The 24,101-nt window shown below is 41.0% G+C and overlaps 1 protein-coding gene across 2 annotated transcripts in view; it reads left to right on the top strand.

Moving 5' to 3' along the window:
* Positions 1-11,881: 11,881 nt before the first annotated feature.
* Positions 11,882-24,101, top strand: part of CCDC186 (coiled-coil domain containing 186) — a 55,190-nt gene continuing 42,970 nt past the window's right edge. Inside the window, exon 1 of one of the 2 annotated variants that reach the window (XM_003922186.4) lies at positions 11,882-12,093. The gene's annotated coding sequence lies outside the window, so the exon portion shown is untranslated. Of the gene's footprint in view, positions 12,094-12,852; positions 12,943-24,101 lie in introns of those variants that run through there. The other variant, XM_010332831.3, reaches the window with a different exon arrangement.

The following is a 24,101-nucleotide window of genomic DNA, read 5'->3' as shown; positions in this document are numbered from 1 at the left end:
GACAGAATCAAGCCCAAGTGATGTAAGTATCAATGAGTTGGTCTCAAAAGAAAAAAAGAGATAAACTCAGGGAGAAATTATTCAGCAAAATGTTAGGTACAAAGGCACACATATAACCAAATTATATGGTAAGGTTCCAAATAAGACAAAAATGTGTGCTATGCAAACAACTGAAAGATATAATGTTAGGCCAGGCGGTAGCTCATGCCTGTAATCCCAGCCCTTGGGAGGCTGAGGCAGGTGGATCACCTGAAGTCAGGAGTTTGAGATAAGCCTGACCAACATGATGAAATCCCATCTCTACCAAAAATACAAATTAGCTGGGCATGGTGGCACATACCTGTAATCCCAGTTTACTCGGGAGGCTGAGACAGGAGAATTGCTTGAACCCAGGAGCTAGAAATTGCAGTGAGCCAAGATCACACCATTGCACTCCAGCCTGGGCAACAAGAGCAAAACTCTGTCAAAAGAGAAAAAAAAAAGGTGTAATGTTAGTATCAGCAGCACATAAAATCAAACTCAAGGTAGAAACTATTGAGACAAATGAAGATATTTTACATTTATTTTAAAAACACAAACTGGGCACAGTGGCTCATGCCTGTAATCCCAGCATTTTGGGAGGTCAAGGCAGGCAGATTACTTGAGGTCAGGAGTCTGAGACCAGCCTGATCAACACGGTGAAATTCCATCTCTATTAAAAATAGAAAAATTTGCTGGGCATGGTGGCATGTACCTGTAGTCCCAGCTACTCAAAAGGCTGAGGCAGGAGAATCTCTTGAACCTGGGAGGCAGAGGTTGCAGTGAGCTGAGACAGTGCCACTACATACCATCCTGGGCAACAGGAGGAGACTATCTCAAAAACAAAAAACAAAAACACTCCAAGGACATAAAGCAGCCAGGAATCTTTTGATCATTTTAATGTTGTTTCGAGGTGTGTAAAACAAAACCTGATTGAAGAAGAAATTCAGTCCACTGTGATAAGGACATATCTATCTTAGACAACTACTATTCAGAGAGAAAACAGGCAATGGTAAAGACTATTTCAGTAACACAATAAGCTTGACCTAATCAGGACTAATACAACCAAGAATATTCCTTTTTTTCAAGAGTATATACTGAACTGCAAAAACCACCTGGACTACAAAAAAACTAGTATCATACAGGCCACAGTCACCCATCACAATACACACAAATCTGCCTCTCAGATCGTGCTTACCAAAGAATCAGCCTGCAACAGCCACGGGTGAGGGGTTTCTTTAGTTAAAAGTGGTTTTAAAAAAAAAATCACAAAGGAAATGACAAGAAACCTATAATCACATGACAATTAAAGCTTACCACAACAGTAAACAGGCCAGGGAATATCATCACAAAAATGACAAGTCTGATGCTTTTTCAAAAGTGGGATAAATACTAAGAACAACCAGATACTGTAGCAGTCTCAAATGCCATTCAGCCTCTGATTTGCCAGCTAGAGTTAGCGACAATACTGGCCACAGAGTTCTCCTGACGGGGCCTCTGAGAAAGCTCTTTCCTGTCCTGATGAACAGGGACAGATGTGGCCAGCAGAGTCCTTCACCCCTTTCTACCTGCAACACGTTCCCGAGGCCTGGAGATTTATCACCATTTTGTAATCAGGGAGAAATGAGCACAGCCTGAGGATGATGAAGGAGAAAACGCAGAGCCAGGTGTGTCTGGCGGTTCCTTCGTGTCGCCACTCCAGCTCTGGTTTGCCTATGCAGAGACACGCTGAGGCATCAAATCAGCTGTTATTTGCAGGCCAATCATTACAGTAAAATAAATGAGCAAAAGGCATGAACAGAATGCAAAGAGGAGGAAGATAAGCTCATAAACATAAGGGGGAAAACATTCAACCCCAATTATTGTTAAAAAAAAAAAAAACCAACATGAAATAAGTATGCATTATTTTCTGCCAGTGAGTGCAATTAAAAATTTAGGCCATTCATTACTGAAGGAAGCAGAAACTAATATATTCTTTCTGGGAAGCGACTTAGAAATATGTACACATGTAAAGAGTTTTAAAAAAGGATTCCTAGCCACTGACTTGATACCCCTACAGCTGGAAATCATGCCATTAAAATAATCCTAAGTACCAAAAAATCCTACATATAAAAATATCCATTTAAAACAGCAAAAAAGGCCTGGGTGCAGCGGCTCACACCTGCAATCTCAGCACTTTGGGAGGCAGTGTCGCACTCCCATAATCTCAGCTAATTAGGAGGTTGAGGTAGGAGAATCACCTGAACCCCAGAGGCAGAGGCTGCAACGACCCAAGACTGTTTTGCCACTGCACTCCAGCTTCAGCAATGAAGGGAGACTCAAAAAAAAAAAAAAAAGAAAAGAAAAAGAAAAAAAAAAGAAAAAATAGTTAACTGTGATGCCTTTAGTAGACAGTATATTACACTATCATTCAGAATCCTAGTTCAGAAACATTAATATGTCCATCAGAATGGCAAATGAAAAAGCAGGAAAAAACCTGTATATTCAATATAACTGACAAAGAAAATCAAAACTCCATGTTAAAAAAAAAAAAAAATGACAGGTTGGGCGGTGGTGGCTCATGCCTGTGATCCCAGCACTTCAGAGGGCCGAGGCAGGTGGATCACGAGGTCAGGAGTTCGAGACCAGCCAGGCCAATATGGTGAAACACCGTTTCCACTAAAAATGCAAAAATTAGCCAGGCGTGGTGGGGCGTGCCTGTAGTCCAAGCTACTCAGGAGGCTGAGGCAGAACAATTACTTGAACCCAGGAGGTGGAGGTTACAGTGAGCCAAGATCACGCCACTGCACTCTAGCCTGGGCAAAGAGTGGGACTGCATCTCAAAAACAAAAACAAAGCAAAAGATGACTGAAATATATTACATTACAAACGAGTATTCTGGGGTAGATGGGTTGATAAGGATACCTTTTTCACTTTCCAAGTTATACTGAATAAATTGCTTTTATAGAAAAAAACATTTTAAAGACTGAAGTATCATCTAATAGCAAACCTTTTTTTTCCAAAAATGTATTGTTGTTGTTGTTTTTTGAGACAGAGTCTTGCTCTGTCACCAGGCTGGAGTGTAGTGGTGCAATCTTGGCTCACTGCAACCTCTGCCTCCTGGGTTCAAGCGATTCTTCCTCCTCAGCCTCCTGAGTAGCTGGGACCACAAGGGCGTGCCACCATGCCTGGCTAGTTTTTTTTTTGTATTTTTAGTAGAGACGGGGTTTCACCATTTTGGCCAGGATAGTCTTGATCTCTTGACCTTGTGATCTGCCTGCCTCGGCCTTCCAAAGTGCTGGGATTACAGACATGAGCCACCACGCCCAGCCAAAAATGTGGTGATTTAATTCTAAACCAAATAAAGGATCACAGCAAAATTTAAACCATGAAACCAGCGTATAGTCATCATCTTCTCAAGACAGGGTTGGATTCTCAATATGCTGCTGTATTTTACATCTGAGATAGCCTTTCCTAACACTGTCCTTATTTGGTAACTCAGGCTGCCAATCAATCTACAGTCAGCACCTCACCACCCTGTATTACAGTTACCTATAGACATTTAAATTATTTTAAGTTGCTTGAGCGCAGGAATTCTTATTTTTAAAAATCTAAACAAAAATACCTTTGATTTCCTGCAGCAGTATCCACCATGGTGCTTTATAGAACGAGGCATTCAAAAGACATTCGTATGACAAAAACTATTTTAAATGCACTATTGCACGGTTTTCATGCCAACCTGGACAGGAAAAATGACACTCGCTGTCTGAAATGACATCTGGCAGTCTTAAGTAGGGAAGCACAACAGGCCATGAGGTTTGCTGAAATTTAATAACAAAACTTCATGTGTCACAACGATTCCTCCAAAATCCAAAAAGTACTAAATATATTTGACCTTAGAAACATCATCAGTGTTAGATTTCCTACAAAGTTTAAGTAGTAAATAAAGAGGATTTATACTTAAAAGAAGGTCCACCCTATGGTGAGATATTTGGAGGAAGTTTGAAGGACTCACCCTATTCAGGAATTTTCATTACAACACCCAGGACAAATAGACATCTACACCTGTTTTGGGCCCAGAAACCTCTTGTATCCTTTCATTCCAGACAGCCAATTGCACTGCAGTGCTTTTTGTAAAATGGTTCCCTTCCCAGCTTGTGACCACAACCTTTCAAACACCTGAGATTCTTATACTGACATGACTCTCATAATGGAACACAGGATTCTAGACACAGGTTGGCAACCCGCCAACAGGAAAGTCAGGATGTCCCTGACTTTGAACACTACGTACATTTATGCATTAGCTTTTGGAGCATGTGGCCAGTACTACTGTGAATCCAGGTAAAATGTTCAGTCACCTAAAACCTTTTGGAATTTAAAAAAAAATATATGTAATTATCATATCATTACATGTACTTTGATTTCTTTGATTTACAGTTCTATGAATTTAACACATGCATAGATTTAGGCAGCCACCACACTGGCATACAGAGCAAGCTTTTAAGGATGAATTTTTTTTTTTTTTTTTTTTTTTTTTTGGAGACATTGTCTGGCTCTGTTGTCCAGACTGAAGTGCAATGGCACAATCTCGGCTCACTGCAATCTCTGCCTCACGGGCTCAAGCTTTTCTCCTGCCCTAGCCTCTCCAGTAGCTGGGACTACAGGTATGCCCCACCATGCCCGGCTCATTTTTGTATTTTCAGTAGACACGGGGTTTCACCATGTTGGCCATGCTGGTCTGAAACTCCTGACTTCAGGTGATCTGCCCACCTCAGCCTCCCAAAGTGCTGCGATTACAGGCATGAGCCACTGCGTCCGGCTGTGAATTTTTAACATTACAAAATACCAGTAAGACTTAGCATTTATTCCTACTTGGCTTCATTCTGTGTCAACCACTGGGAATATCTGAATCTCAAGTAGGCAGGCCCTCTGGCATAATACTGTGATTCTCGTACTCAGGCTGAAGACTTGATACCCAGGTAAACAAATGTGACAGGTTATTGCTGCAAAGGCCCTGAAGCTGCATGGGCTAACCTCACCCAGTTTTAAAATAAGCAATTTCCCCCTTATACAATCTACTATTTTTACATGCTACTGGTGATAAATAAAAATATATTTAATAATTCTGGAATCCACAGTAATTAAATGTTGATTCGGCTAACACAAAAGTTAACTAGAAGAGTCTCAACATTTCTTTACATTATAGGGTACCTCATTTTCTTAGAATTGGGAATCACTGATGTACTAAAAAAGTAGTGGACTAAAAGTGACTCATTTCTACAGTTCTACAGGCAAAAACGAGGCCGGAGCTTTCTAGATCTCTTTGCTCTGTACTGCACACTTTGAACCCAGTAATACTTGAAGTTGCCTAGGACCAAACCCTCTCTCTTCCTTGGCATCCTACCAGTCCTCCCTGATGTTGCTGGGAGCTTCCTGAGATACACCGTCAACAATGGGGTAAGCCATTTCCTTTCCCTCTAGGATACCACAGGCTAAAGTTCTTTTAACATCGTAAGTGCAAGCAAAGATACTCAGCAGCTAATTTTTTTTCCTTCTCTAATGCTTGCTTTTGTCTTCCTGGCAACCCCAAGTATTCTGCAAGCACCATTCTACTCAAAGAAAACACTCCGGTTTTAAAGCGGCAAAACTCAATGGTTCAGAAAAGCATGAGCTCTGAAGTCAGCCAGATCCAAGTCTCGTCTTGCTCATTGAGCCATGCTATCTTGGGCAAATCACTTCATCTTTATAGGATTCAGTGACTGCGAAATGTGGATGGCAGTAGTTAACGTCCTCGTATATTCTAACCACGAGGATTAAATGAGAGACTAAGTAAATCACTTAGCGCAGTGGCTGGTACTTCCTACGTGCTCAAAGGGCCGCTATTATTTCTGCTCTACTTTTACACTACTCCTACAAGCACAAAATTTCTTCCATTCATGTGGAACCAGCTTGCACGTTTAAGATGAAAATTTCAGGACTGAAGTATTTTTATTTGGTTATTCCTACAGATAAACAAGGGAGAGGAGGGAAGTCGGAATAACTTACCAAACCCCCCAAGGCCAGCAGGTTACACAGGTTAGATGAAAATGCAAGTCCGCCTCCACGGCCTTGCATTTTAGCTTACGGTACCCAGCTGCCTCACTAAGGAAACTGGACGCCTCCGTTCCTTTAGTTCAGAGGCCGAGAAGGGTTAACATATTTACAGCAAGGGCCCTAAGGCCTGGAAAAGCTATTGGCCACAGCAGGCACTCCTTAAACCAACCAGGGCCAGCTGACCCACATCTAAGTGAATGCCCCAGCACAACTTCCTTTCCTATAGGAGGAAAGTAGGGAAAAAAAGAAAGTCTAATATTGTTTGTACCGTAGTTTTACAAACTAGTTTTGTAAGAAAGTCTAATATTGTTTGTGCCGTAGTTTTTAGTTAGATGAAGGCACTGAATCCACAGACAAGTTTCTCTTAGAGAGAAGGTAAACGTTTGCATTTGAAGGAGTGATGCCTGGAAGTGCTATTTCCAAACCCATGGAGAACCTCCCACACAAACCCTCTGACCTTAGACCCGCTCTTCGCAGCCAAGGTTCCAAGTCTCTCTCCACTTCCAGGCCCCTTGTACCCGCTCAACGCCCAACCCCAACGTCCAGCGCCCAACGTCTGGCCACCAACGACCGAAGCCCCTGCCCTTCCCCTCCATGCCCTCCCTCTCCCTCCCCTATACGCCTGGTAACCCTGACCTGGAAAGAGGCAAGAGGACTGCGTACCCAGCCCTGTCTCTGCAGCCTGGCGGCGGCGGTGACTGCCGGTGCCGGGAGCCCAGCCGCGCGGGATGCGTCCAGCACTCCCCTCGCCTCCAATCCCGATTACGCCCTCCTGGCTCCAGCGCGCGCCTGCGCACTCCGCGCCCACGTGCAACTCGAAATGCCCACGTGCAACTCGAAATGCCCTCCGCCTTCCCCGGAAGCAGCTTGTGCTCTAGTTCCTCTGTGGAAACTTTATTTTGTTCTACCTTCTTCTAGAAAGGTGTCCCTGGGAACGCCTTTGGCAGCTTTTGGGCACAAAGACGCAGACTTCGCTCGAAGGTCACTTGGGTCGCTGTAGCGACTTAAAGGTCTTAACAGGCTTTTCCAAATGAATCAACTGCCTCTGCCTGGTCTTGGAAACAAAACACACACGTGCTCATACTTTTTGTCTTCCTGATTGAGGACATGTGATTATACCTGTTGGTGTTTTGCTGTTACTTAAAGACAAGTTTTGTTTGTTTGTTTGTTTGTTTAACTTTTTAACAATTTCGTAAGAAGGGAACCCCTGTGTACCTATCATGTAGTTTCCACATTATCAATTCATGGTTAACCTTGTCCATCTGCCACTTAGGCACTCTTACGGCCTTGTTTGGAAGCAAATCCAAGAACTGTAAATGTGAGGCAAAGTAGCCCACGTCGGCCTCTGGCCCCCAGCATACTCCTCCCTCACTGTAAAAAAGCCATGTTTGTTCATTGTGTTTGTCAGCATGATTTCAGACCCCGACTCAGTAACATCTCAGCCCTCTGGAAGAAAGCCTTGAGGACTAGTAAGCAGGATTAGAACTCAGGTTCGCACTTCTCCTGAGAATCACTGCATTTTTAGAAAAGATACATTCTGTGATCTAGCCCTTGCCTTTTTCTGCACATAACGGACAAGTTTAATAATAATGCCCAGACTTACTCTTGTACCCAAACTTTGAAGAGATTTTGACTGTATATAGCTTCTGGGCCCTTTTAATGTAACACCTGGGCAGAACCTCTTCCACCTAATACATAAAGTGTGCTGACACACTGCTTTGGAGTAGTTTAACAGACATTCTCTGGCTCTCCCTGGTTGCAATCCTTGGTAAGACTCTGAACAAAACTAGCTTAAATTCTTTGAGTCTGATTTTTTTTTCTTTAGTTGATATACCTTTTTAATACATTTTAAATACACAGAGCAGTTTCAGATTTACAGAATAGTGAAATGAAAGTGCTGACTGGGCACGGTGGCTCATGCCTGTAATCCCAGCACTTTGGGAGGCCGAAGCCGGCAGATCACCTGGGGTCAGGAGTTCGAGACCAGCCTGGCCAACATGGTGAAACCCCGTATCTACTAAAAATAAAAATTAGCCTGGTGTGGTGGCTGGCACCTGTAATCCCAGATACTTATGAGACTGAGGGGGAACCTGGAAGGTGGAGGTTGCAGTGAGCTGAGATCCTGCCACTGCACTGCAGTCTAGGTAACAGAGCAAGACTCTTTGTTTCAAAAAAAAAAAAAAAAAAAAAAAAGAAAGAAAGAAAGTGCTGTACAGAGTTCTGACAGAAGCCAATCATTTCCCCTATTATTAGTATGGTCTATTAACATGATACATTTGTTACAATTAAAGAACCAACATTGATAACGTTATTAATTAAACTCCATAGTTTTGACTTCCTTAGTTTTTACCTATTGTCCCTTTTCTGATGCAAGATCTCATCCAGGATATTACATTACTTTTAGTTTTTATGGAGCCTTAGGCTCTTCTTGGCCTGGGACTTCCTTTGACTTTTTGTTTTGATGACCTTGATAGTTTCCAGTAGTACTGTCAGGCATTTTGTAGGATGTCCTACTTTTGAAATTTGATGTTTTTCTCCTGGAAGGGAAGGAGTTATGGGTTATTGGAGGGAAGACCACAGAGGTAAAAATGCCATTTTTATTGTATCATATAAAGTGTACATCCTATGAATATAATTATGACAATTGATGTAGGGCTTAGTCATCTGGCTGTGGTCGTATTTGTTAGGTCTTTTTACTATATTCCCTTTTTTCCCTTCCCTTTTCATGTCATTTACACTTTGGAAGGAAGCTATTATTTGAAGCCCACATTTAAGGAGGAGGGAGTTATGCTGTCCCTCTTTGAAGGTGCAGTGTCTACAGAAATTATTTGGAATTCTTCTGCATGGGAGATTTGTCTCTTCTCCTCATTTACTAATTTAATAATAGACTCTTGGATATTTATTTTATACCTTTATAATCCAACACTAATTTATTTCCTTAAGCTCAGATTTTTCCAGCTTTGACCACAGGGAGCTGTTTCGGCTGGTTTCTGTTCTTTCACATTCTATCATCAGGTGGAGGAGTTTTTGTTTGTTAAACACTTTATTACTTTCTGGGATGTTGTATGTTTTCATCCAAAAATATTGTAAGTAAGTGTCTTTAAGAGATTACCACTTTTAAGTGACATCACCAAAACTTAAAAACAATACTTTGTCTTCCTTTTCCTTTCCTTCCTCCTTTTTCTCCTTTCCTTTCCTTTATTTTCCTTTCTTTCTGACAGGGTCTTGCTCTGTCGCCCAAACTGGAGTGCAGTGGCACAGTCATAGTTCACTGTGGTCTTGAACTGCTGAACTCAAGCCATCATTCCGCCTCAGTAGCTGGGATTACAGGTGTAAGCCATGGTGCCTGGCCATAATTTCTTAATATCATAAAATTAGTATTAAATATTTCAAGATACATTAAATGTTTTCTTTTTTTTTTCTTTTTCGAGATGGGGTCCCACCATGTTCCCCAGGCTGGTCTCAAACTCCTGAGCTCAAGCAGCCCACCTTGGCCTCCCAAAGTGCTGGGATTACAGGTGTGTGCCACTACGCCCAGCCACTCTAATGTTATCTTACATAGTTGGTATGTTCAAATCAGGATCAAAACATCCTGCATTTGCACTCAGTGATATATTTTAAAAAGAGATTTCTCTTTAAGTCCTATACTTCTCTTGCAATTTATTTATTACAATAACTGCAGGGTTTTTTTTCCATTCAATTTTGTTGATTGCAAAATATCCCCCTGGCAAAAATACTTCACAGGTGGTGTTGTGCTTCTCTATTGCAGCATTTCTGAAGATATAAAATATGTAATTGTTTCACTGTGGAGGATATTAACATTGATCAAGTAGGTTCAAGTGTTGTCAGCCCCATCCATCCATTACAATATGAAGTTTCCTATCAGTTTTTCATCTAATGCTTCCAGACTCACAGATGATCATTACCTAGATCTATTATTTCATTAGAGTTTGCAAAATAGTGATCATCTTTCTTTCTGCATTTATTACATGGAGTTCTATAGAGAAGAACTTCCCCACATTGTCTATTTGATTGACATTCACTTTGCAACAGGAAAGGTAAGATGAAAGCCTGATTATTCACCTTTCTCAGTTCTCAGACTGTAACAACTTTTTGGCATCTTTCCAAGAGGGTCAATGACATTAAAAAAAAATGCACTCACTGATTTTTCACAAAATTCGTCTCAACTCGTTGCTGTTATTATTTTTGAATGCTAAATTTGTCCTGTTAGAGAAGTTGGAGCATCTTTGAACTGGCTTCTGAGTCTTTTGGGCACAGTTCACGCTATTTTTGCTTTGCTTTCTTTCTTGCTCTCTGCTACAACCAATATGTCCTAGGCTGTCTTGCATATTTCTTGACCTGACCGGGAATTAGCACTTAAACTCCAGGAGGAGCCAAGGTAATTTTTTTGGGGGAAAATGATATTTAGAGATCATAATCTGGAGAATAGGAGTCTGCAATGGGTTGGTTATTGTTTTAGGAGTTTTCAGTGGACACACCTTTTTTTATGAAAGAAAAATGTACCATGAGTTAATTCTGATTATTTCCAAATTCAAATATAGGATTGCAGAATTTTAATGTAATGTCTTTGGTTTATATTTGTATTTCTTTCCTCTTAGAGTGAAAAACATAGTTTCCAAAGACGTATTTATATGCTTTATATTAATTGTAAATTCAGAAACAGAAATAGCAATATCAGTGTTATTACTGGCAATCTGAATACTGAAAACAGCTTAAGGTTTCTTCAGTTTTTTCCCCTTGGATTAATGTCTCCCTAGGAAGATTTGGTTGCTTTATTGTTTTAAAGTCAAGCCATTTCTGTGACAAGATACTTTAACTGCAAAATGTGCTTCAATGTAGTACCTTCATTTAAGGAGGAGTGAGGTGCCATCATACCTCCGTGTGTGTTTTTTGCCAGCAGTATCGAAGAAGCTTAATAGAATGGTAGTAAGATTTTTTTTTTTTTTTTTTTTTTGTACAAACTCTTGCACTGCAGAAGCTTCTGAATTAGCTATTTTCATTCATGAGATGTGTATGAGTCCTAAACCAAAGAACATCGTTTCCCGGACTGAGGAGGTTTGCACAACCTCCAGAGACCGAACTGCTTATCTTCCTTCTCTGGCCCCGGCGGGGCAACCGTACCCAATACACTTTTTGTTGCCATGCTGCGTGCCAGGTTACCCAGCCGGGAGAGGACACTCCCTGCTATCAATGCACTCAGTCTGGAGCCAGGGGCGAAGGCACCGACAGTTTATTATTTAACAATGGCAGCAACGCCAAGCTAAAGACACGAGTGCGCTGTTATGGAACCCCCCAGAAGTTTCCCCCAGGGCTGAATCGTCTACTTGGCAGGTAGCCTGCTCCTGGCGACTCCGCCCACATCAGGTGCAAGGTTTACGCATCAGAGCCGGGAAGCCACGATTTCAAATTCTCTTTTATTGCTTTATGTCCCTGACTCATGCAGGCCAAAGGGTGAGGAGGAGTAATAGCCAACAGGAGCGTCCTGCAGAAAGAAAAAACCTGCGTGGGTCCAGAGGAGCGTTAAGATTGTCAGGACCGCATCAAGAGAAGCAGAGCCTGCTCTCCAGGTCCGCGGGGGCGTTGGTGCCCAGCCTGGCTGAGCGAGTGCGGGGCGGGGCCTCCCCGGCCGCGAGGTGGGAGGCGGAGCTCCGCCGGCCCCGCCCACTGCAGACAGGTTACCCAGGACCTCAAGGTGCGTCGCGTCACCCCGCCCGCGCCGCGCTGATTGGTTCCTCCAGGGAGCCCCCGCCCCCTCAGCTGTAGCCGAGCCGGCTTCAGCGTCGCCGCCATCTTTGTTGATGTGTCAGCTCCGCGGGGGCCTGGGGGAATCCGCGACTGCGGGAGTGAGGCGTCGGCTCTGCTTCTTACCGCGGTCTTTTCCTCCCACTCCTGGCTGGTCGGACCCCGTTATGGAAAAGTTGGCCCCTGAACCAGAGCTCCAGCGGCCTCGTTAGGGTGTGGCCTGAGGCTTGGAGAAGTGGGGTGAGTGTCTGAGGGGCGCTCGGGGCAGACTGGGGAGTCGGCGGTGGCGGCGCAGTGGGGCTGACAACCTTCGGCTCCATCCTGCAGGTCCGGGGGCGGGCGGCGGGCGAGGGCCAGGGCGAGCCGGTTCCTCGCCTGGCTCTTCTGAGGGCTCGGAGGACGGGAGGGCTCGGGAACAGGTTTCAAGCCCCTTCCGCTCCCTGCCTTCCTCCTTCGGTTTCGGGACCTTGGAGGCGGCGGAGAGGGGTCAGCGGGGGTCGCAGGGGCTGTGTCTGGAGAGCGGCCGAATTGGAGCCCATTGCCAGGGCTGCGTGTGAGCTGCAGCCAAGCCCCACCTGCTCGAGAATCTTTCCTAGACTCAATCACCTATTTCACTTTTCGTCTCAAGTTGTCTGTATGTGTGTGTTTTATGTTTGCTGTTGTGATGACTTGTTACCCTCTTCCAGACACTTCCATTACTGTGATTTTAAGTTTCTTAGAAATGATTCTTTGGAGTGGCCGATGCTGCTCTTTATGTTGTCTTTCAAGGACATCAAGGCATTTCATAAACCTTGGTTGGTAAGGGAGGGGTTTCAGATGTATGTCTCCATCTGTAGTGAAAAATGGTCAAACAAACAAAAAGCCCTTCCACGTGTCCCCAAGTAGCAATCTTGGGAAACAGTGCAGGTGTAATTATTGTAAGTTTAACAACTTCAGCTAATATTCCCATCTTGATTTTGTTTAGAGGAAAGAGGCCTGGATTTGGAGTCAGAACATCTGGATTAGAATCCTGCTTCTTTCACTTGATAATCTTGTTACGTATGGGAATCAGAAGAGAGAATATAGTAAAAATATGCAGTACAGTTCCAGGTACTTGGCCGTTTTCTCTGCATGTGTGTTATGTTCCTTTGATGCTCAGCTTTTTGTTTCTTCCAAAACACTAGGCCGGGTGTTGTCTTCTAAGTTGTGCAGTAAATGACCAGCACACAGGAGGTAGTCATTCAGAAAAAATCTGCTATTAACTATTTTGGTATGCTAGTTGTGAGTGTGGCTTTCCCAACTACTGACTACACCTAGTATTTACAGAGTGTTCATCCTGTGGGAAGGATTCGGTTTCAAGAGACACTGATAGTGAAACTGAACTATCTCTGTGTGTAATGTACACTGTTCCCCGTGTAACTTCTTTATCCACCATTACACAAATAAAAACGGTAATAATTGGCCAGGTTCATTTTTTTCTTTTATTTTTAGTCTTTTCATGTTATTTTCAATTCAGTGAAGACGTTAGATCACAAATCTTGCAGTAGTAAAAATTAAAACTCCTTTTTACGGCATTATAGGCAGACATGTATAATTACTGAAGATTCTGCCTGGAAGTGCATGGATTGTGTGTGTGTGTATGTTTTTAAGGCCCTGTTAAATTCAGAATAACTGCATATAAACTTAAGATTTCTTTAAACAGTGGAAATACCGTAGTGTGTCATCGGCTTTGAGTCCCATTTATTGCTAACGGAAAGGGTTGATTAGTATCACAGCGACCACTCTAACCTTTTAGTTCCTTCACTCATAAACCGAAGAGTTGTCCTTTAATGCTGTGCAGTGACAGCATACTGAGGATGATTGCTTAGTATGTTCAGTTTAGAAACATCTATTTGCAGCTTTATGCTGACATCATGGAGTGAAGATAAAAGCATTGCAGTATACTGACTCTAGGGAAGAGACAGTAGGTTGAAGCACAAAGCAGCCTTATTTAGAGATTTAGAAAATAATCTTTCCCTTTGGAGAATGACTAGTAATCTGTACTGGGTTCCCAAATTCATCCAACAGTTTCGTGTTAAAGTAAAAATCCTTACCCTGAATTTTTTTTTTTTCTTTTTAGTAAAACTTAAGTTTTTCTTTTATGTCTACCTTTAAATAACTAAAGCTGATTGTTCAATTTCTGGTTCTTCAGTTTCTCATAAACATATCACTGAGTTTACAATATTGCAGATGTTACAATTAGTATTCATTTTAGGGGCAGCAGTGAGATCATAGATAATTTCATCTTTTATTGTTTCAAACTGCTTTGAACTTTCTTAGCTACTGAGATTTAAAAAATTTATTGGGCTAAAAGGAAAAAAAAGGAAAAATACTGAGATGAAGGGCAGTAGATACAAAGTAGAAATCAGCCCCAGCATAGTTTTGATTGGATTGAGTATATTTCTTACTAACATTTGTCACTAAGACACAAGGAGTGATAGTCGTAGGATTATGTAGACTATGTAGTGTCTACTGCACTTACTGCCTAACCTTATAGTAGACAATCAGTTTATTTATTTATTTTTTTTTATAAACTATAGCATACCAAATTAACCAACCTTGGCCATAGGTGGCTTCAAAGTGTAAACATTAACCCAAACTTTTTAATATAATGGCTTATAACTTGCAAAAAAAATTTTTTTTAAAGGTATTAGCCTTTGTTTTGTTAAGTTTTTTGAGACAAGATCTCAGTCTGTCACCCAGGCTGGAGTATAGTAGTATGATCATAATTCACTGTAGCCTTGAACTCCTGGGCTCAAGCAATCCTCCTGTCTTGGCCTCCTGAGTAGCTATGACAACAGGCACAGGCCACCATGCTAATCTTTTTAATTAAAAAAACCATTATTATATTAGACCGGATCTTGCTGTCTTTCCCAGGCTAGTTTTCAGATTCGGAAGAAAGCTAGCTGATAATACTTTTTGTGCTTATTTAGACTCATTAAAGTGCAAGTGCAAGCTTCAAATTAGATTTCATTTCTTCTCTTTTTTTTTTTTTTTTGGTGTGACGGAGTCTTGCTCTTGTTGTCCAGGCTGGAGTGCAGTCTTGGTTCACTGCAACCTCCGCCTCCCGGGTTCAAGCGATTCTCCTGCCTCAGCCTCCTGAGGGATTATAGGCATGCTCTAGCACTCCCAGCTAGTTTTGTATTTTTAGTAGAAACGGGATTTTTCCATGTTGGCCAGGTTGGTCTCGAATTCGTGACTTCAGGTGATCCACCTGCGTTGGTCTCCCAAAGTGCCAGGATTATAGGCGTGAGCCACAGTGCCCAGCCTCAAATTAGATTTCTACATTAGTCTAATAACTTTCTGCTTTAGTAAAGTTTTATAGAAGGTCTGTAAAATTTCCAAACTGATAGGACGTGTATGATGTAACTTGATAATGTGATGTATGGTGTGGTCACTGACCCTCTTTTTCATGGAATTTTGATGGGCCATAATTTCTCTTTGTCCTGTTATTCTATCATAGGATTTGGTACTATCTGGGAGTTGGTGGAGGGTGGGGGTCTTGCTACATCTATTGCCCAAGTCTTTTTTGAAACATCTTCGTGTGTGTGTGTGTGTGTGTGTGTGTGTGTGTCTCAGATATAAAGCACATATCATAAAGTTCACCTTGCTGTGAGTCCTGGGTCTAAAGCTAAACATACTCCCATAGGGATAAATAACCTTGGCCTTATAAAACAAACTTTTCAAGCTGGTGAACTAAAGGAAACTTTTTTATTCTGGTGCTATATTTCACCTAAAAGAATCAGTATATTACAGTTACGTTTGTGTCAGTCATGGTGGCTCACATCTGAAATCCCAGCACTTTTTGGGGGTTGAGGTGAGAGGATTGCTTGACATCAGTAGTTTGAGATCGTCAGCCTGGGCAATGTAGCAAGACCCTATCTCTACAAAACATTTTTAAAAATTAGCTGGGTTTGGCAGCATATACCTGTAGTCACAGCTTCTTAGGAGGCTGAGGTGGGAAGATAAGTTGAGCCCAGGAATTTGAGGTTGCAGTGACCTATGATTATACTCCAGCCTGGATGACTGAGCAAGACCCTGTCTCTGAATAATAATAAATTGAAAAACTAAATTTCACCCTGAAGTTTAATAGGATGCGACTACTTTAAAAATTATTTCTTCCTTTTTTTTTTTAAATAATTTAGAGTTTTTTAAATAGCCCCTCGGTTTTTATCTTTTAAAAGCAGAATTTGATCTGCATAAATTCACTTTGTATGAAACTTCGGTGTCAGATATTTCCATCACGTGAAACAACATTTTCATGTTTCTTACACAAGTTCTTTTCCATCCTATTATTCTATTTTTAAAAAGCTAAGTTAAAAATATTAGCTGGGTGTAGTAGTAGGCACCTTGTAGTCTTATCTACTTGGTGCCTTAAGTGGGATGATTGCTTGAGCCAGAAGTTTAAAGCTGCAGTGACTCAGGAGGCTGAGGCAGGAGAATTGCCTGAACCCAGGAGGCGGAGGTTGCGGTGAGCCGAGATCGCGCCATTGCACTCCAGCCTGGGTAACAAGAGAGAAACTCCATCTCAAAAAAAAAAAAAAAAAAAAAAAAAAAAAAGCTGCAGTGAGCTATGATTGAGCCACTGCATTCCAGCCTATGTGACAGAGTGAGACCCTGTTTCTAAACATGAATAAATAAATAGCTAGCTAGCTTTATCCAGAAAGTGTTTGTCTTTTAATGTTTTTATCAAAAGTCAATTATTTGGGGTTTGTGAGCAGGTTACATTGAACTGTGTGGATGCTTTTTTGATTTGATTTTTACTTCTGACATTAATTCCCACATCAAAATAGTTTTAGAACTATTCAGAAAGATGTTTATTCTTCTATTTATGATGCTTTCAAAGTGTTTTTGGAGAATACATAAAAACTCTTTTGATGTAGGTACTTTTCCTACAAAGGACAGTAAACCATTATATTGAAGAACAGGAGTGGTCTCAAGTTCAGTTTACCTAATGGATATTATTTGAGAAGTGTACAGCTGGTATTATTTAAGAATGGTATAGGCTGGGCATGGTGCCTCATGCCTGTAATCCCAGAACTTTGGAAGGCCGAGGCAGGCAGATCGCTTGAGGTCAGGAGTTCAAGAGAGCCTGGCCTACATGGTGAAACCCCATCTTTACTAAAAATACAAAAATTAACTGGATATAGTGGCATACCCCTGTAATCCCAGCTACTTGGGAGGCTGAGCAGGAGAATTGCTCAAACCTGGGAGGTGGAGGTTGCAGTGAGCCCAGATGGCACCACTGCACTCCAGCCTGAGCCGACAGAGTGAGACTGTGTCTCAAAAAAAGGTACAGTTTAGAATTTAAAAATTTATAGTCTGTGAATGAAGCCAGATTTCTCTTAATAGACTTAAAACACTTAGCACGTTTCTTACATAGCTTCTGATGGAGCCCTGGCAAACCTTAAAGTTAAAATACTGTAACATTAAATACTATAGAATCCATAATACTTTAGTGTTTTTTGGCAGTAAAACACGAAGAATAAAATGAGGGATTTCTGTTATATTCACTGCTATATTCCCAACACCTAGCATAGTGCCTGCACATGTTAATGGATGCTCAATATGTATTTGGTAAAAATTAACATCTAGTTTCAAAATGTATTTCTTAGTACCTTCATATGAGACTGGTTTGTTTGATAATCTGCTACTGGGTATCTGTGAGTTTGTAATCACCTGACAGGTTCTTGCCTGCTGCACCGATAGAGGCATAGAGGCAGTTTACTGAGATAGCAGTATTACAATAGAGAAAGTTTAATAAATGCAGAGCCAGCCAAATAGGAGTAAGAAGTTAATTACTCAGATCAATCTCTCTGAAAATTAGAAGACTAGGGTTTTTTTTAAAGGATAATTTGGTTGGCAGGGGCTAGGGAATGGGGAATGCTGATTGGTTGAGTCGGGGATGAAATTATTGGGGGTTGAAGCTGTCATCTTGTGTTGAGTCACAAGATCAGTTGAGCCAGTTAGTGGTCCAGGTGGCAGACACCAGCTGCTGTATCAAAATGCAGGGTCTGAAAAGTACCATGAATGTCAATCTTAGATTTTACAATAGTGATTTTCTATATAGGGGCAATATTTGCAGTTTATCAAATAAACCTAAGTTTTTTGGTATTTATCAGCTAATTAGAAAAACAGGAAATGGAACCAAAAGATAGTATTTTCATTTATATGGCTCTTGAATGGAAAAATTTTGTAGAAATGTGGGTTTTTTCATTAAGAAATAAGATCCAAAGTGGGTAATGGTTGACTTTAAGGCAAGTAAAAATTGTTTCTTGACCAGTTGCCTACAGCTGATGAGCTCCAGTAAGAGCGAAACCAGTTCTCACCCACTGAAATGATTTCGAAGTGTGAATTGGTCCTGTAGTACTGTGTCAGAAATAGAAACAACGATGGGGGAGAAAAAATACTTGAGTTAAAAGGAATTTTTGTGAGAGTGCTGTATTAAATACAGCATTTCTCCTAATGAGAAAGACTTGCTGAAAAGTATTATAATCTATAATTGTAACTACTATATGTATGTGATTGTAAATTTGCTTTGTACAAGCACTTTTTTAGAGACAGGGTCTCACTCTTGTTCAGGCTGGACTGCAGTGGCACCATCATAGCACACGGTAGCCTTGAACTCCTGGGCTCAAGTGATCTTCCCACCTTAGCTTTCTGCGTAGCTGAGACTGCAGGTGCATGCCACCATGCCCAACTAACTTTAACTATTTTTTTTTAATGGAGATGAGGTCTTGTTAATGTTGCCCAGGCTGGTCTCAAACTCCTGGGCTCAATCAGTCTTTCCATATCAGCCTTCTAAAGTGTTGGGATTACACACTGCACCCAGTATACAAGCACTTCTTATGTTAAAATAATCTTGCAAATGAATGTCTAGTTTTACATCCATCCCCTTTAGTCTACTACCTGCCATTCTATCCTTAGTAGCCTCAATGACAGCTCTCCTTTTTACCTCACAGCAGCCTCCCCGCAAAATCTTGGAACAGCAGCCAAATTGGCCTATATAAGTATTATCAACTGGAGACCCATGTGAGGACTCAGCTGACTGTTTTTCTTCTGGTTAATTGTGCACATAATCAAGTTCATTGCTTCCCCTCTCCATCCCATCTGCTACCACTCTTGCAGCTATTTATGGTTATGGATTTGTTACATATATACACATAGACCATTGTTAACCCCTCCTTTTTCTTTGGCTTCCAAACAGTATTCATTTGAGCATCAGAAAGTTTGAAAGCTAAGTAGTTATCAGATGCCAATATATATGATTTTTCTAAAGGTCATGGGTATATTGCCAAGAGAAGTTCTAGAAAGTACTTGTCTTTTGAAGTAAATGTGAGTCTTCCTTAATTTACAGGAGAAGGACACGTAAAACAGATTCTAAGCTTAGGTAACCAAATAAACAACTTTTTAAATCTAAATGAATATCCAGCAGGATGACACAGTTTTGTTTTTCTATACTGTCTTGCACATTGTCATCTTACAACCTGTTTCCCATCCACTAAATGCTGTTTGCTCCCTAGATCACTGGTGTATGAACCCAGTTGACCCCATCTTCATTTTTATAACCACTGAAGAGCATTTGTAAAAATGAGAGTAAATGTAGTAGAGAATATGTTTGTTAGATTTACTTATTACTGTTATATTGCATGAGACTTTAGAGTTTGATTCAGTTAAGAGTGAAGTTCCATTTTCATGCAAGTACAAAGGTCATTTAAAAGGCTAAATGCTGCCTCTTCAAAAAGGTCACAAGAAAGGCTCTATGTGCTTGATGAGTATAAATGCGGTGTTTTAAAATTTATCCTGAGAGACTGTTCTTTGTGATGAGAGAAAATTTGGAGGAAGATGTGACATTAGAATTGGTCCTTTAAACACAGGCTTTAGATAAACCGAAAGGAAGAACATTCTAGTTGAGAACAAAGCAATTGAAATGGTAATAAGCAAGTTGGGGGAATCTAGAGTTAGACTGGTTGGGCTAGTAAAATACAGTGAAGTGCCAGGATTATGGAAATGTGTTGAGAGGTAAGATTGGAAAAGTAGTACAACTGGTTTACCGAGGAATCTCAAATCTGGGGTATAAACATGAAGTGATTTTATTGTTTCCTGACTGGGTCTCCAGTCATACAGTGTAAAACACTCCTAACCACTGTGCTTTGCTTGGAAGTGCTGTTCTTTGACAATGTCTTGGTCCGATGTAACTTTGCTGCCACTTTTGGTTACTACCAGAAACTCACTCCAGAAATTAAGGCAGGTTCCAGCCATTAAAAAAAAAAAAATGAAGTCACCCACTCTTTGTTTTCTCTGAAGAAAAGTTAAAACTGTTACCCACTGCTTGGCTTGAAGAGGTGTAATTTGACTCAAAGATGTGCTCCTTCTTCTTTCTTTTCTTTTGTTTTGAGCTGGAGTCTCACTCTGTCACCCAGGCTAGCGTGCAGTGGCACAATCTCGGCTCGCTGCAGCCTCCACCTCCTGGGTTCAAGCAATTCTCCCTCCTCAGCCTCCTGAGTAGCTGGGATTATAGACACTCGCCATCGTGCCCAGCTATTTTTTTTTTGTTTTTAGTGCAGATGGGGTTTCACCATGTTGGCCAGGCTGATCTTGAACTCTTGATCTCAGGTGATCCACTCATCTGAGCCTCCAAAAGTGCTGGGATTATAGGCGTGAGCCACCGTGCCCGGTCTCTCTCTCTTTTCTCTAGCCTCTGAGGAGTTAGAAGAAGAAGACCAGCCTGTGGAGGCTGCGCTCTCATTTTACCTGAACCTCTAAAAAGAGAAAAGATGGTCTTGGCCTCACTGTGGTTCTTCTGGCTGGATTCAATGATGGTCTCTGAGAGGTAGTATTATATAGCAGGAGTGGCCGCGAGAAACAGAGTTCCTGAACACCGAATGGGGAAGGAAAGGGTTTATTATTATTATTATTAATATTACGGTGGGGAGCCGGGGGATGGTTTCAAATTACCCAGCTCGTCTAACAAAGGAAGGTTCTGCCTTTATATAGGCTTATACTTTAGATATTACTCATGGAAGAATCCTGGGTTTGCAGCCTTAGAAATTACATATGAAGATTTGCAGCTTTAGGATTCACATGTGAAAAGGTTTTGGGTTTACACCTTTAGAAATCACATGTGAAATGGTTTCGGGTTTGATCTTGTTTTAAAAACAGTGCCTTCCAGAGAGTTTCCCCAAGACCAAGCCTGCCACCTATAGGAAGGTGAATCAAGAGGTGCCAGTCGGTCAGCCTTTTCTTCTATTAAAATGCAGTGTGGCAGTCAAAGGGGAAGTTGATCCCAGATGCCTGGGTCTCCTTCCTCAGTATGTGTGGATTTTGTAGTGGCAGTATTATGGCTCCCTGGCCCCTTTTGCCATGAAGAGGGCAGTTCCCCTTTGGCAGAGCCAGTGTGGTACACACTTGAACCTCTTCTCTGGTTTGGGTGACCTATTGCCTGCCTTGGTGCTGCCCCACACCTGGGCTGTCCAGAGTAACCTGTCCTTCCTTCAGCCTCCTTCCCCCATCACTTGGAGTTGCAAGAAGGACAGCAGGAGGGAGGAATGGAGTGAGATTGAGAAACCAACGGTTCAAGTGCTTCTGGTATGAAGTGAAATGATCGGAGGCCTGGGTTTGTTTGCAAGTAGGGGACAGTGGCTGTAGAAATGCAGGAAACATGAAATTCTCAAAAGAATTTAAGGACAAAAGAGAGAGGAAGAAGTAGATGACTCAGAAAAATGATCATTGACAGAATAGAAAAGATTAACTGGGATTACTCAATTATAGGAGTTATAATTACGATTTTGAATTTGGCCATTTTGAGTTCGAGGTTATGGTAGAACCTCCAGTGGAAATGCCTATATTTTGTCGGAGATTTTAATACAAAGACACAGTGAGGAAGAGGAGACACAGATAATTTTGATATCTGTAAGTCAAGATACAGAACTGAAAATAATTATGTAGGTATCACGTTGCTTCAGGTTATCTAACTGGATGAATTCTAAGAAGGAAAAAGACTTGGGAACTGAATCCTGGGGAATGTAACAGCTGGGGGAGAGGCTGGTAATGCAGTGTTTGCTTAGTGTTTTTCTGTTGACAAATCATGGCACACAGATAGGAACCATAAAGTTGTTGATAAAATTTCTCCCCACTTGTTTTATGCTGGGGTGTCACACCTTTAAAGGTCTTACTTTCCTTTAACTAGATTCTTTTTTTTTTTTTTTTTTTTTGGAGACGGAGTTTCGCTCTTGTTACCCAGGCTGGAGTGCAATGGCGCGATCTCGGCTCACCGCAACCTCCGCCTCCTGGGTTCAGGCAATTGTCCTGCCTCAGCCTCCTGAGTAGCTGGGATTACAGGCACGTGCCACCATGCCTACCTAACTTTTTGTATTTTTAGTAGAGACGGGGTTTCACCATGTTGACCAGGATGGTCTCGATCTCTTGACCTCGTGATCCACCCGCCTCAGCCTCCCAAAGTGCTGGGATTACAGGCTTGAGCCACTGTGCCCAGGTAACTAGATTCTTAACCTGGTATTCGTTACATTTTGGTCAGCTCTGGGTTTCAGTTTCTGTTAGTATAGCCTTGAGTAGTTACAGTGTTTAAAACCACTTCATTTGTTTTTAGATTGATTTCTAGATTGGTAAGATTTTAAATTCAACAGCAAAACATTCACCAGTTATGTCTTAAAGTGAGTTACTTTGTGTGAGGTAATGTAGGTGGCAGTGCCTCTGAGAATTATTTTACTTTGTCTTAGATTTTAGAATACAGAGTACTTACAAGGTGTTTTACTTATTCCACTTACTTGTATTGTCTAAACCAAGCCTTTAATACTAGTGTGGGCTTTGGCTTGATTATAAAATATCTGCAGCAAGATAACGATAATCTGGTTGTTTGGAAATATATTTATACAGAGGTAGAGTATTGAGGCCAATGACTATATCAGTTGATGCCCCAGAGGGCAGTCTAAACTAAAAATTAGCATATTTAACAAATCAGCCGGTCTGCTTTTCCTTTCTTACACTTATTCCTCCCATTTTCGACATTCCTAGAATAATATTTCTCAAATACTGGTGTTACCATTTCTGTGCTTACAGGGTTTAATTGAACAAATATTTGAGAACACAATATGTACTAGAAATTCTGCATTATAATTAAGTATACAAGTCTACTGTGATTTATTATGGTTTGTTCTTAACAAAATTCACTCCTGCTTAGTATTCTGAGGATTCTACCTGACCAGTCTTCTCTCTTTTCATCCTCTGATAACCACCTTTATCCCAGCCTGACGTAAACATGCATGTTTTTGTTCTTTTAAAATTTAGTATATCTCTACATTAGTTTTTCATTAGTTTATATCTCTAGTTTAGAGGTATTTTCCATTAGTATATCTGTCATCTGGAATTATTTCTGTTATTTCCGTCAAAACTTTGATATACCCACTTTATAATCTAACCTCACATGGTTTCAGTAACTCATTACCTTGTACATGCTTTGTTGATACTTGACAAAAGAAGTCAACATTTTTTTTTATTAATTGAAGATGACTAATTTTCATGAAATGGCTAGAATAGTAACCTCCATAAACAGTATAAAAATATATCTAACTTTGTCAAGTTAATTTTTTAAAGTTGCTTTTATTGACCTAGGCAGTGATAGACTCCATTTTATTTGCACTGAACATTGTTTCTTTCCTGATGAGAATGTTTGAAATGGTTACTTTCATGATACTTCCTGGATTCCTGCCTGGATGAAAAACTAATTTCTACCAGGGATCCTTTACACCCTGACCTCATTATAGCTCAAATCTAGATCTCTGGGTTATAGATAGTTGTGTCTTATTATTTAACTTTCCTTCTTAGTAGATTTTTATCTTCATTAATGTGCATTGTTTCGTTATCTTGGTTTGTGATTTCTCTTCTAGTGCTTTTATTGGTGGCTTATTTCTCCAGTATTTTCTTACAGATTTATGAGGTAATCTTTTTTCTTTACAGAGCTGAAGAAATCTACGCATTCTTTAGCAATAATCTTCTAGTTGTTAGTGTTTTCCTTACCTAACATCTTACGGGGAGGATTGGACAATGCCAGACTACAACTGAAATTAATTAATGAAGTTGTTTGACTGAAGTGAAGAAGGAGAGACAGTGAGGCTTTGCTGTGGCCCAACTGCTTGTAACTAGCCAACTTGGGTTAGCTGTCCTAGTCCTTTTTCTTTTTTTCTCAAGGAAAGGCTTTTAAAGGAATTATT

Source organism: Saimiri boliviensis, chromosome 12 (genome assembly GCF_048565385.1).
Source record: "Saimiri boliviensis isolate mSaiBol1 chromosome 12, mSaiBol1.pri, whole genome shotgun sequence".
Taxonomy (NCBI): Eukaryota; Metazoa; Chordata; class Mammalia; order Primates; family Cebidae; genus Saimiri; species Saimiri boliviensis.
The sequence above is the reverse complement of the archived record's forward strand: the minus strand, read 5'-3'. Positions and strand labels throughout refer to the sequence as shown.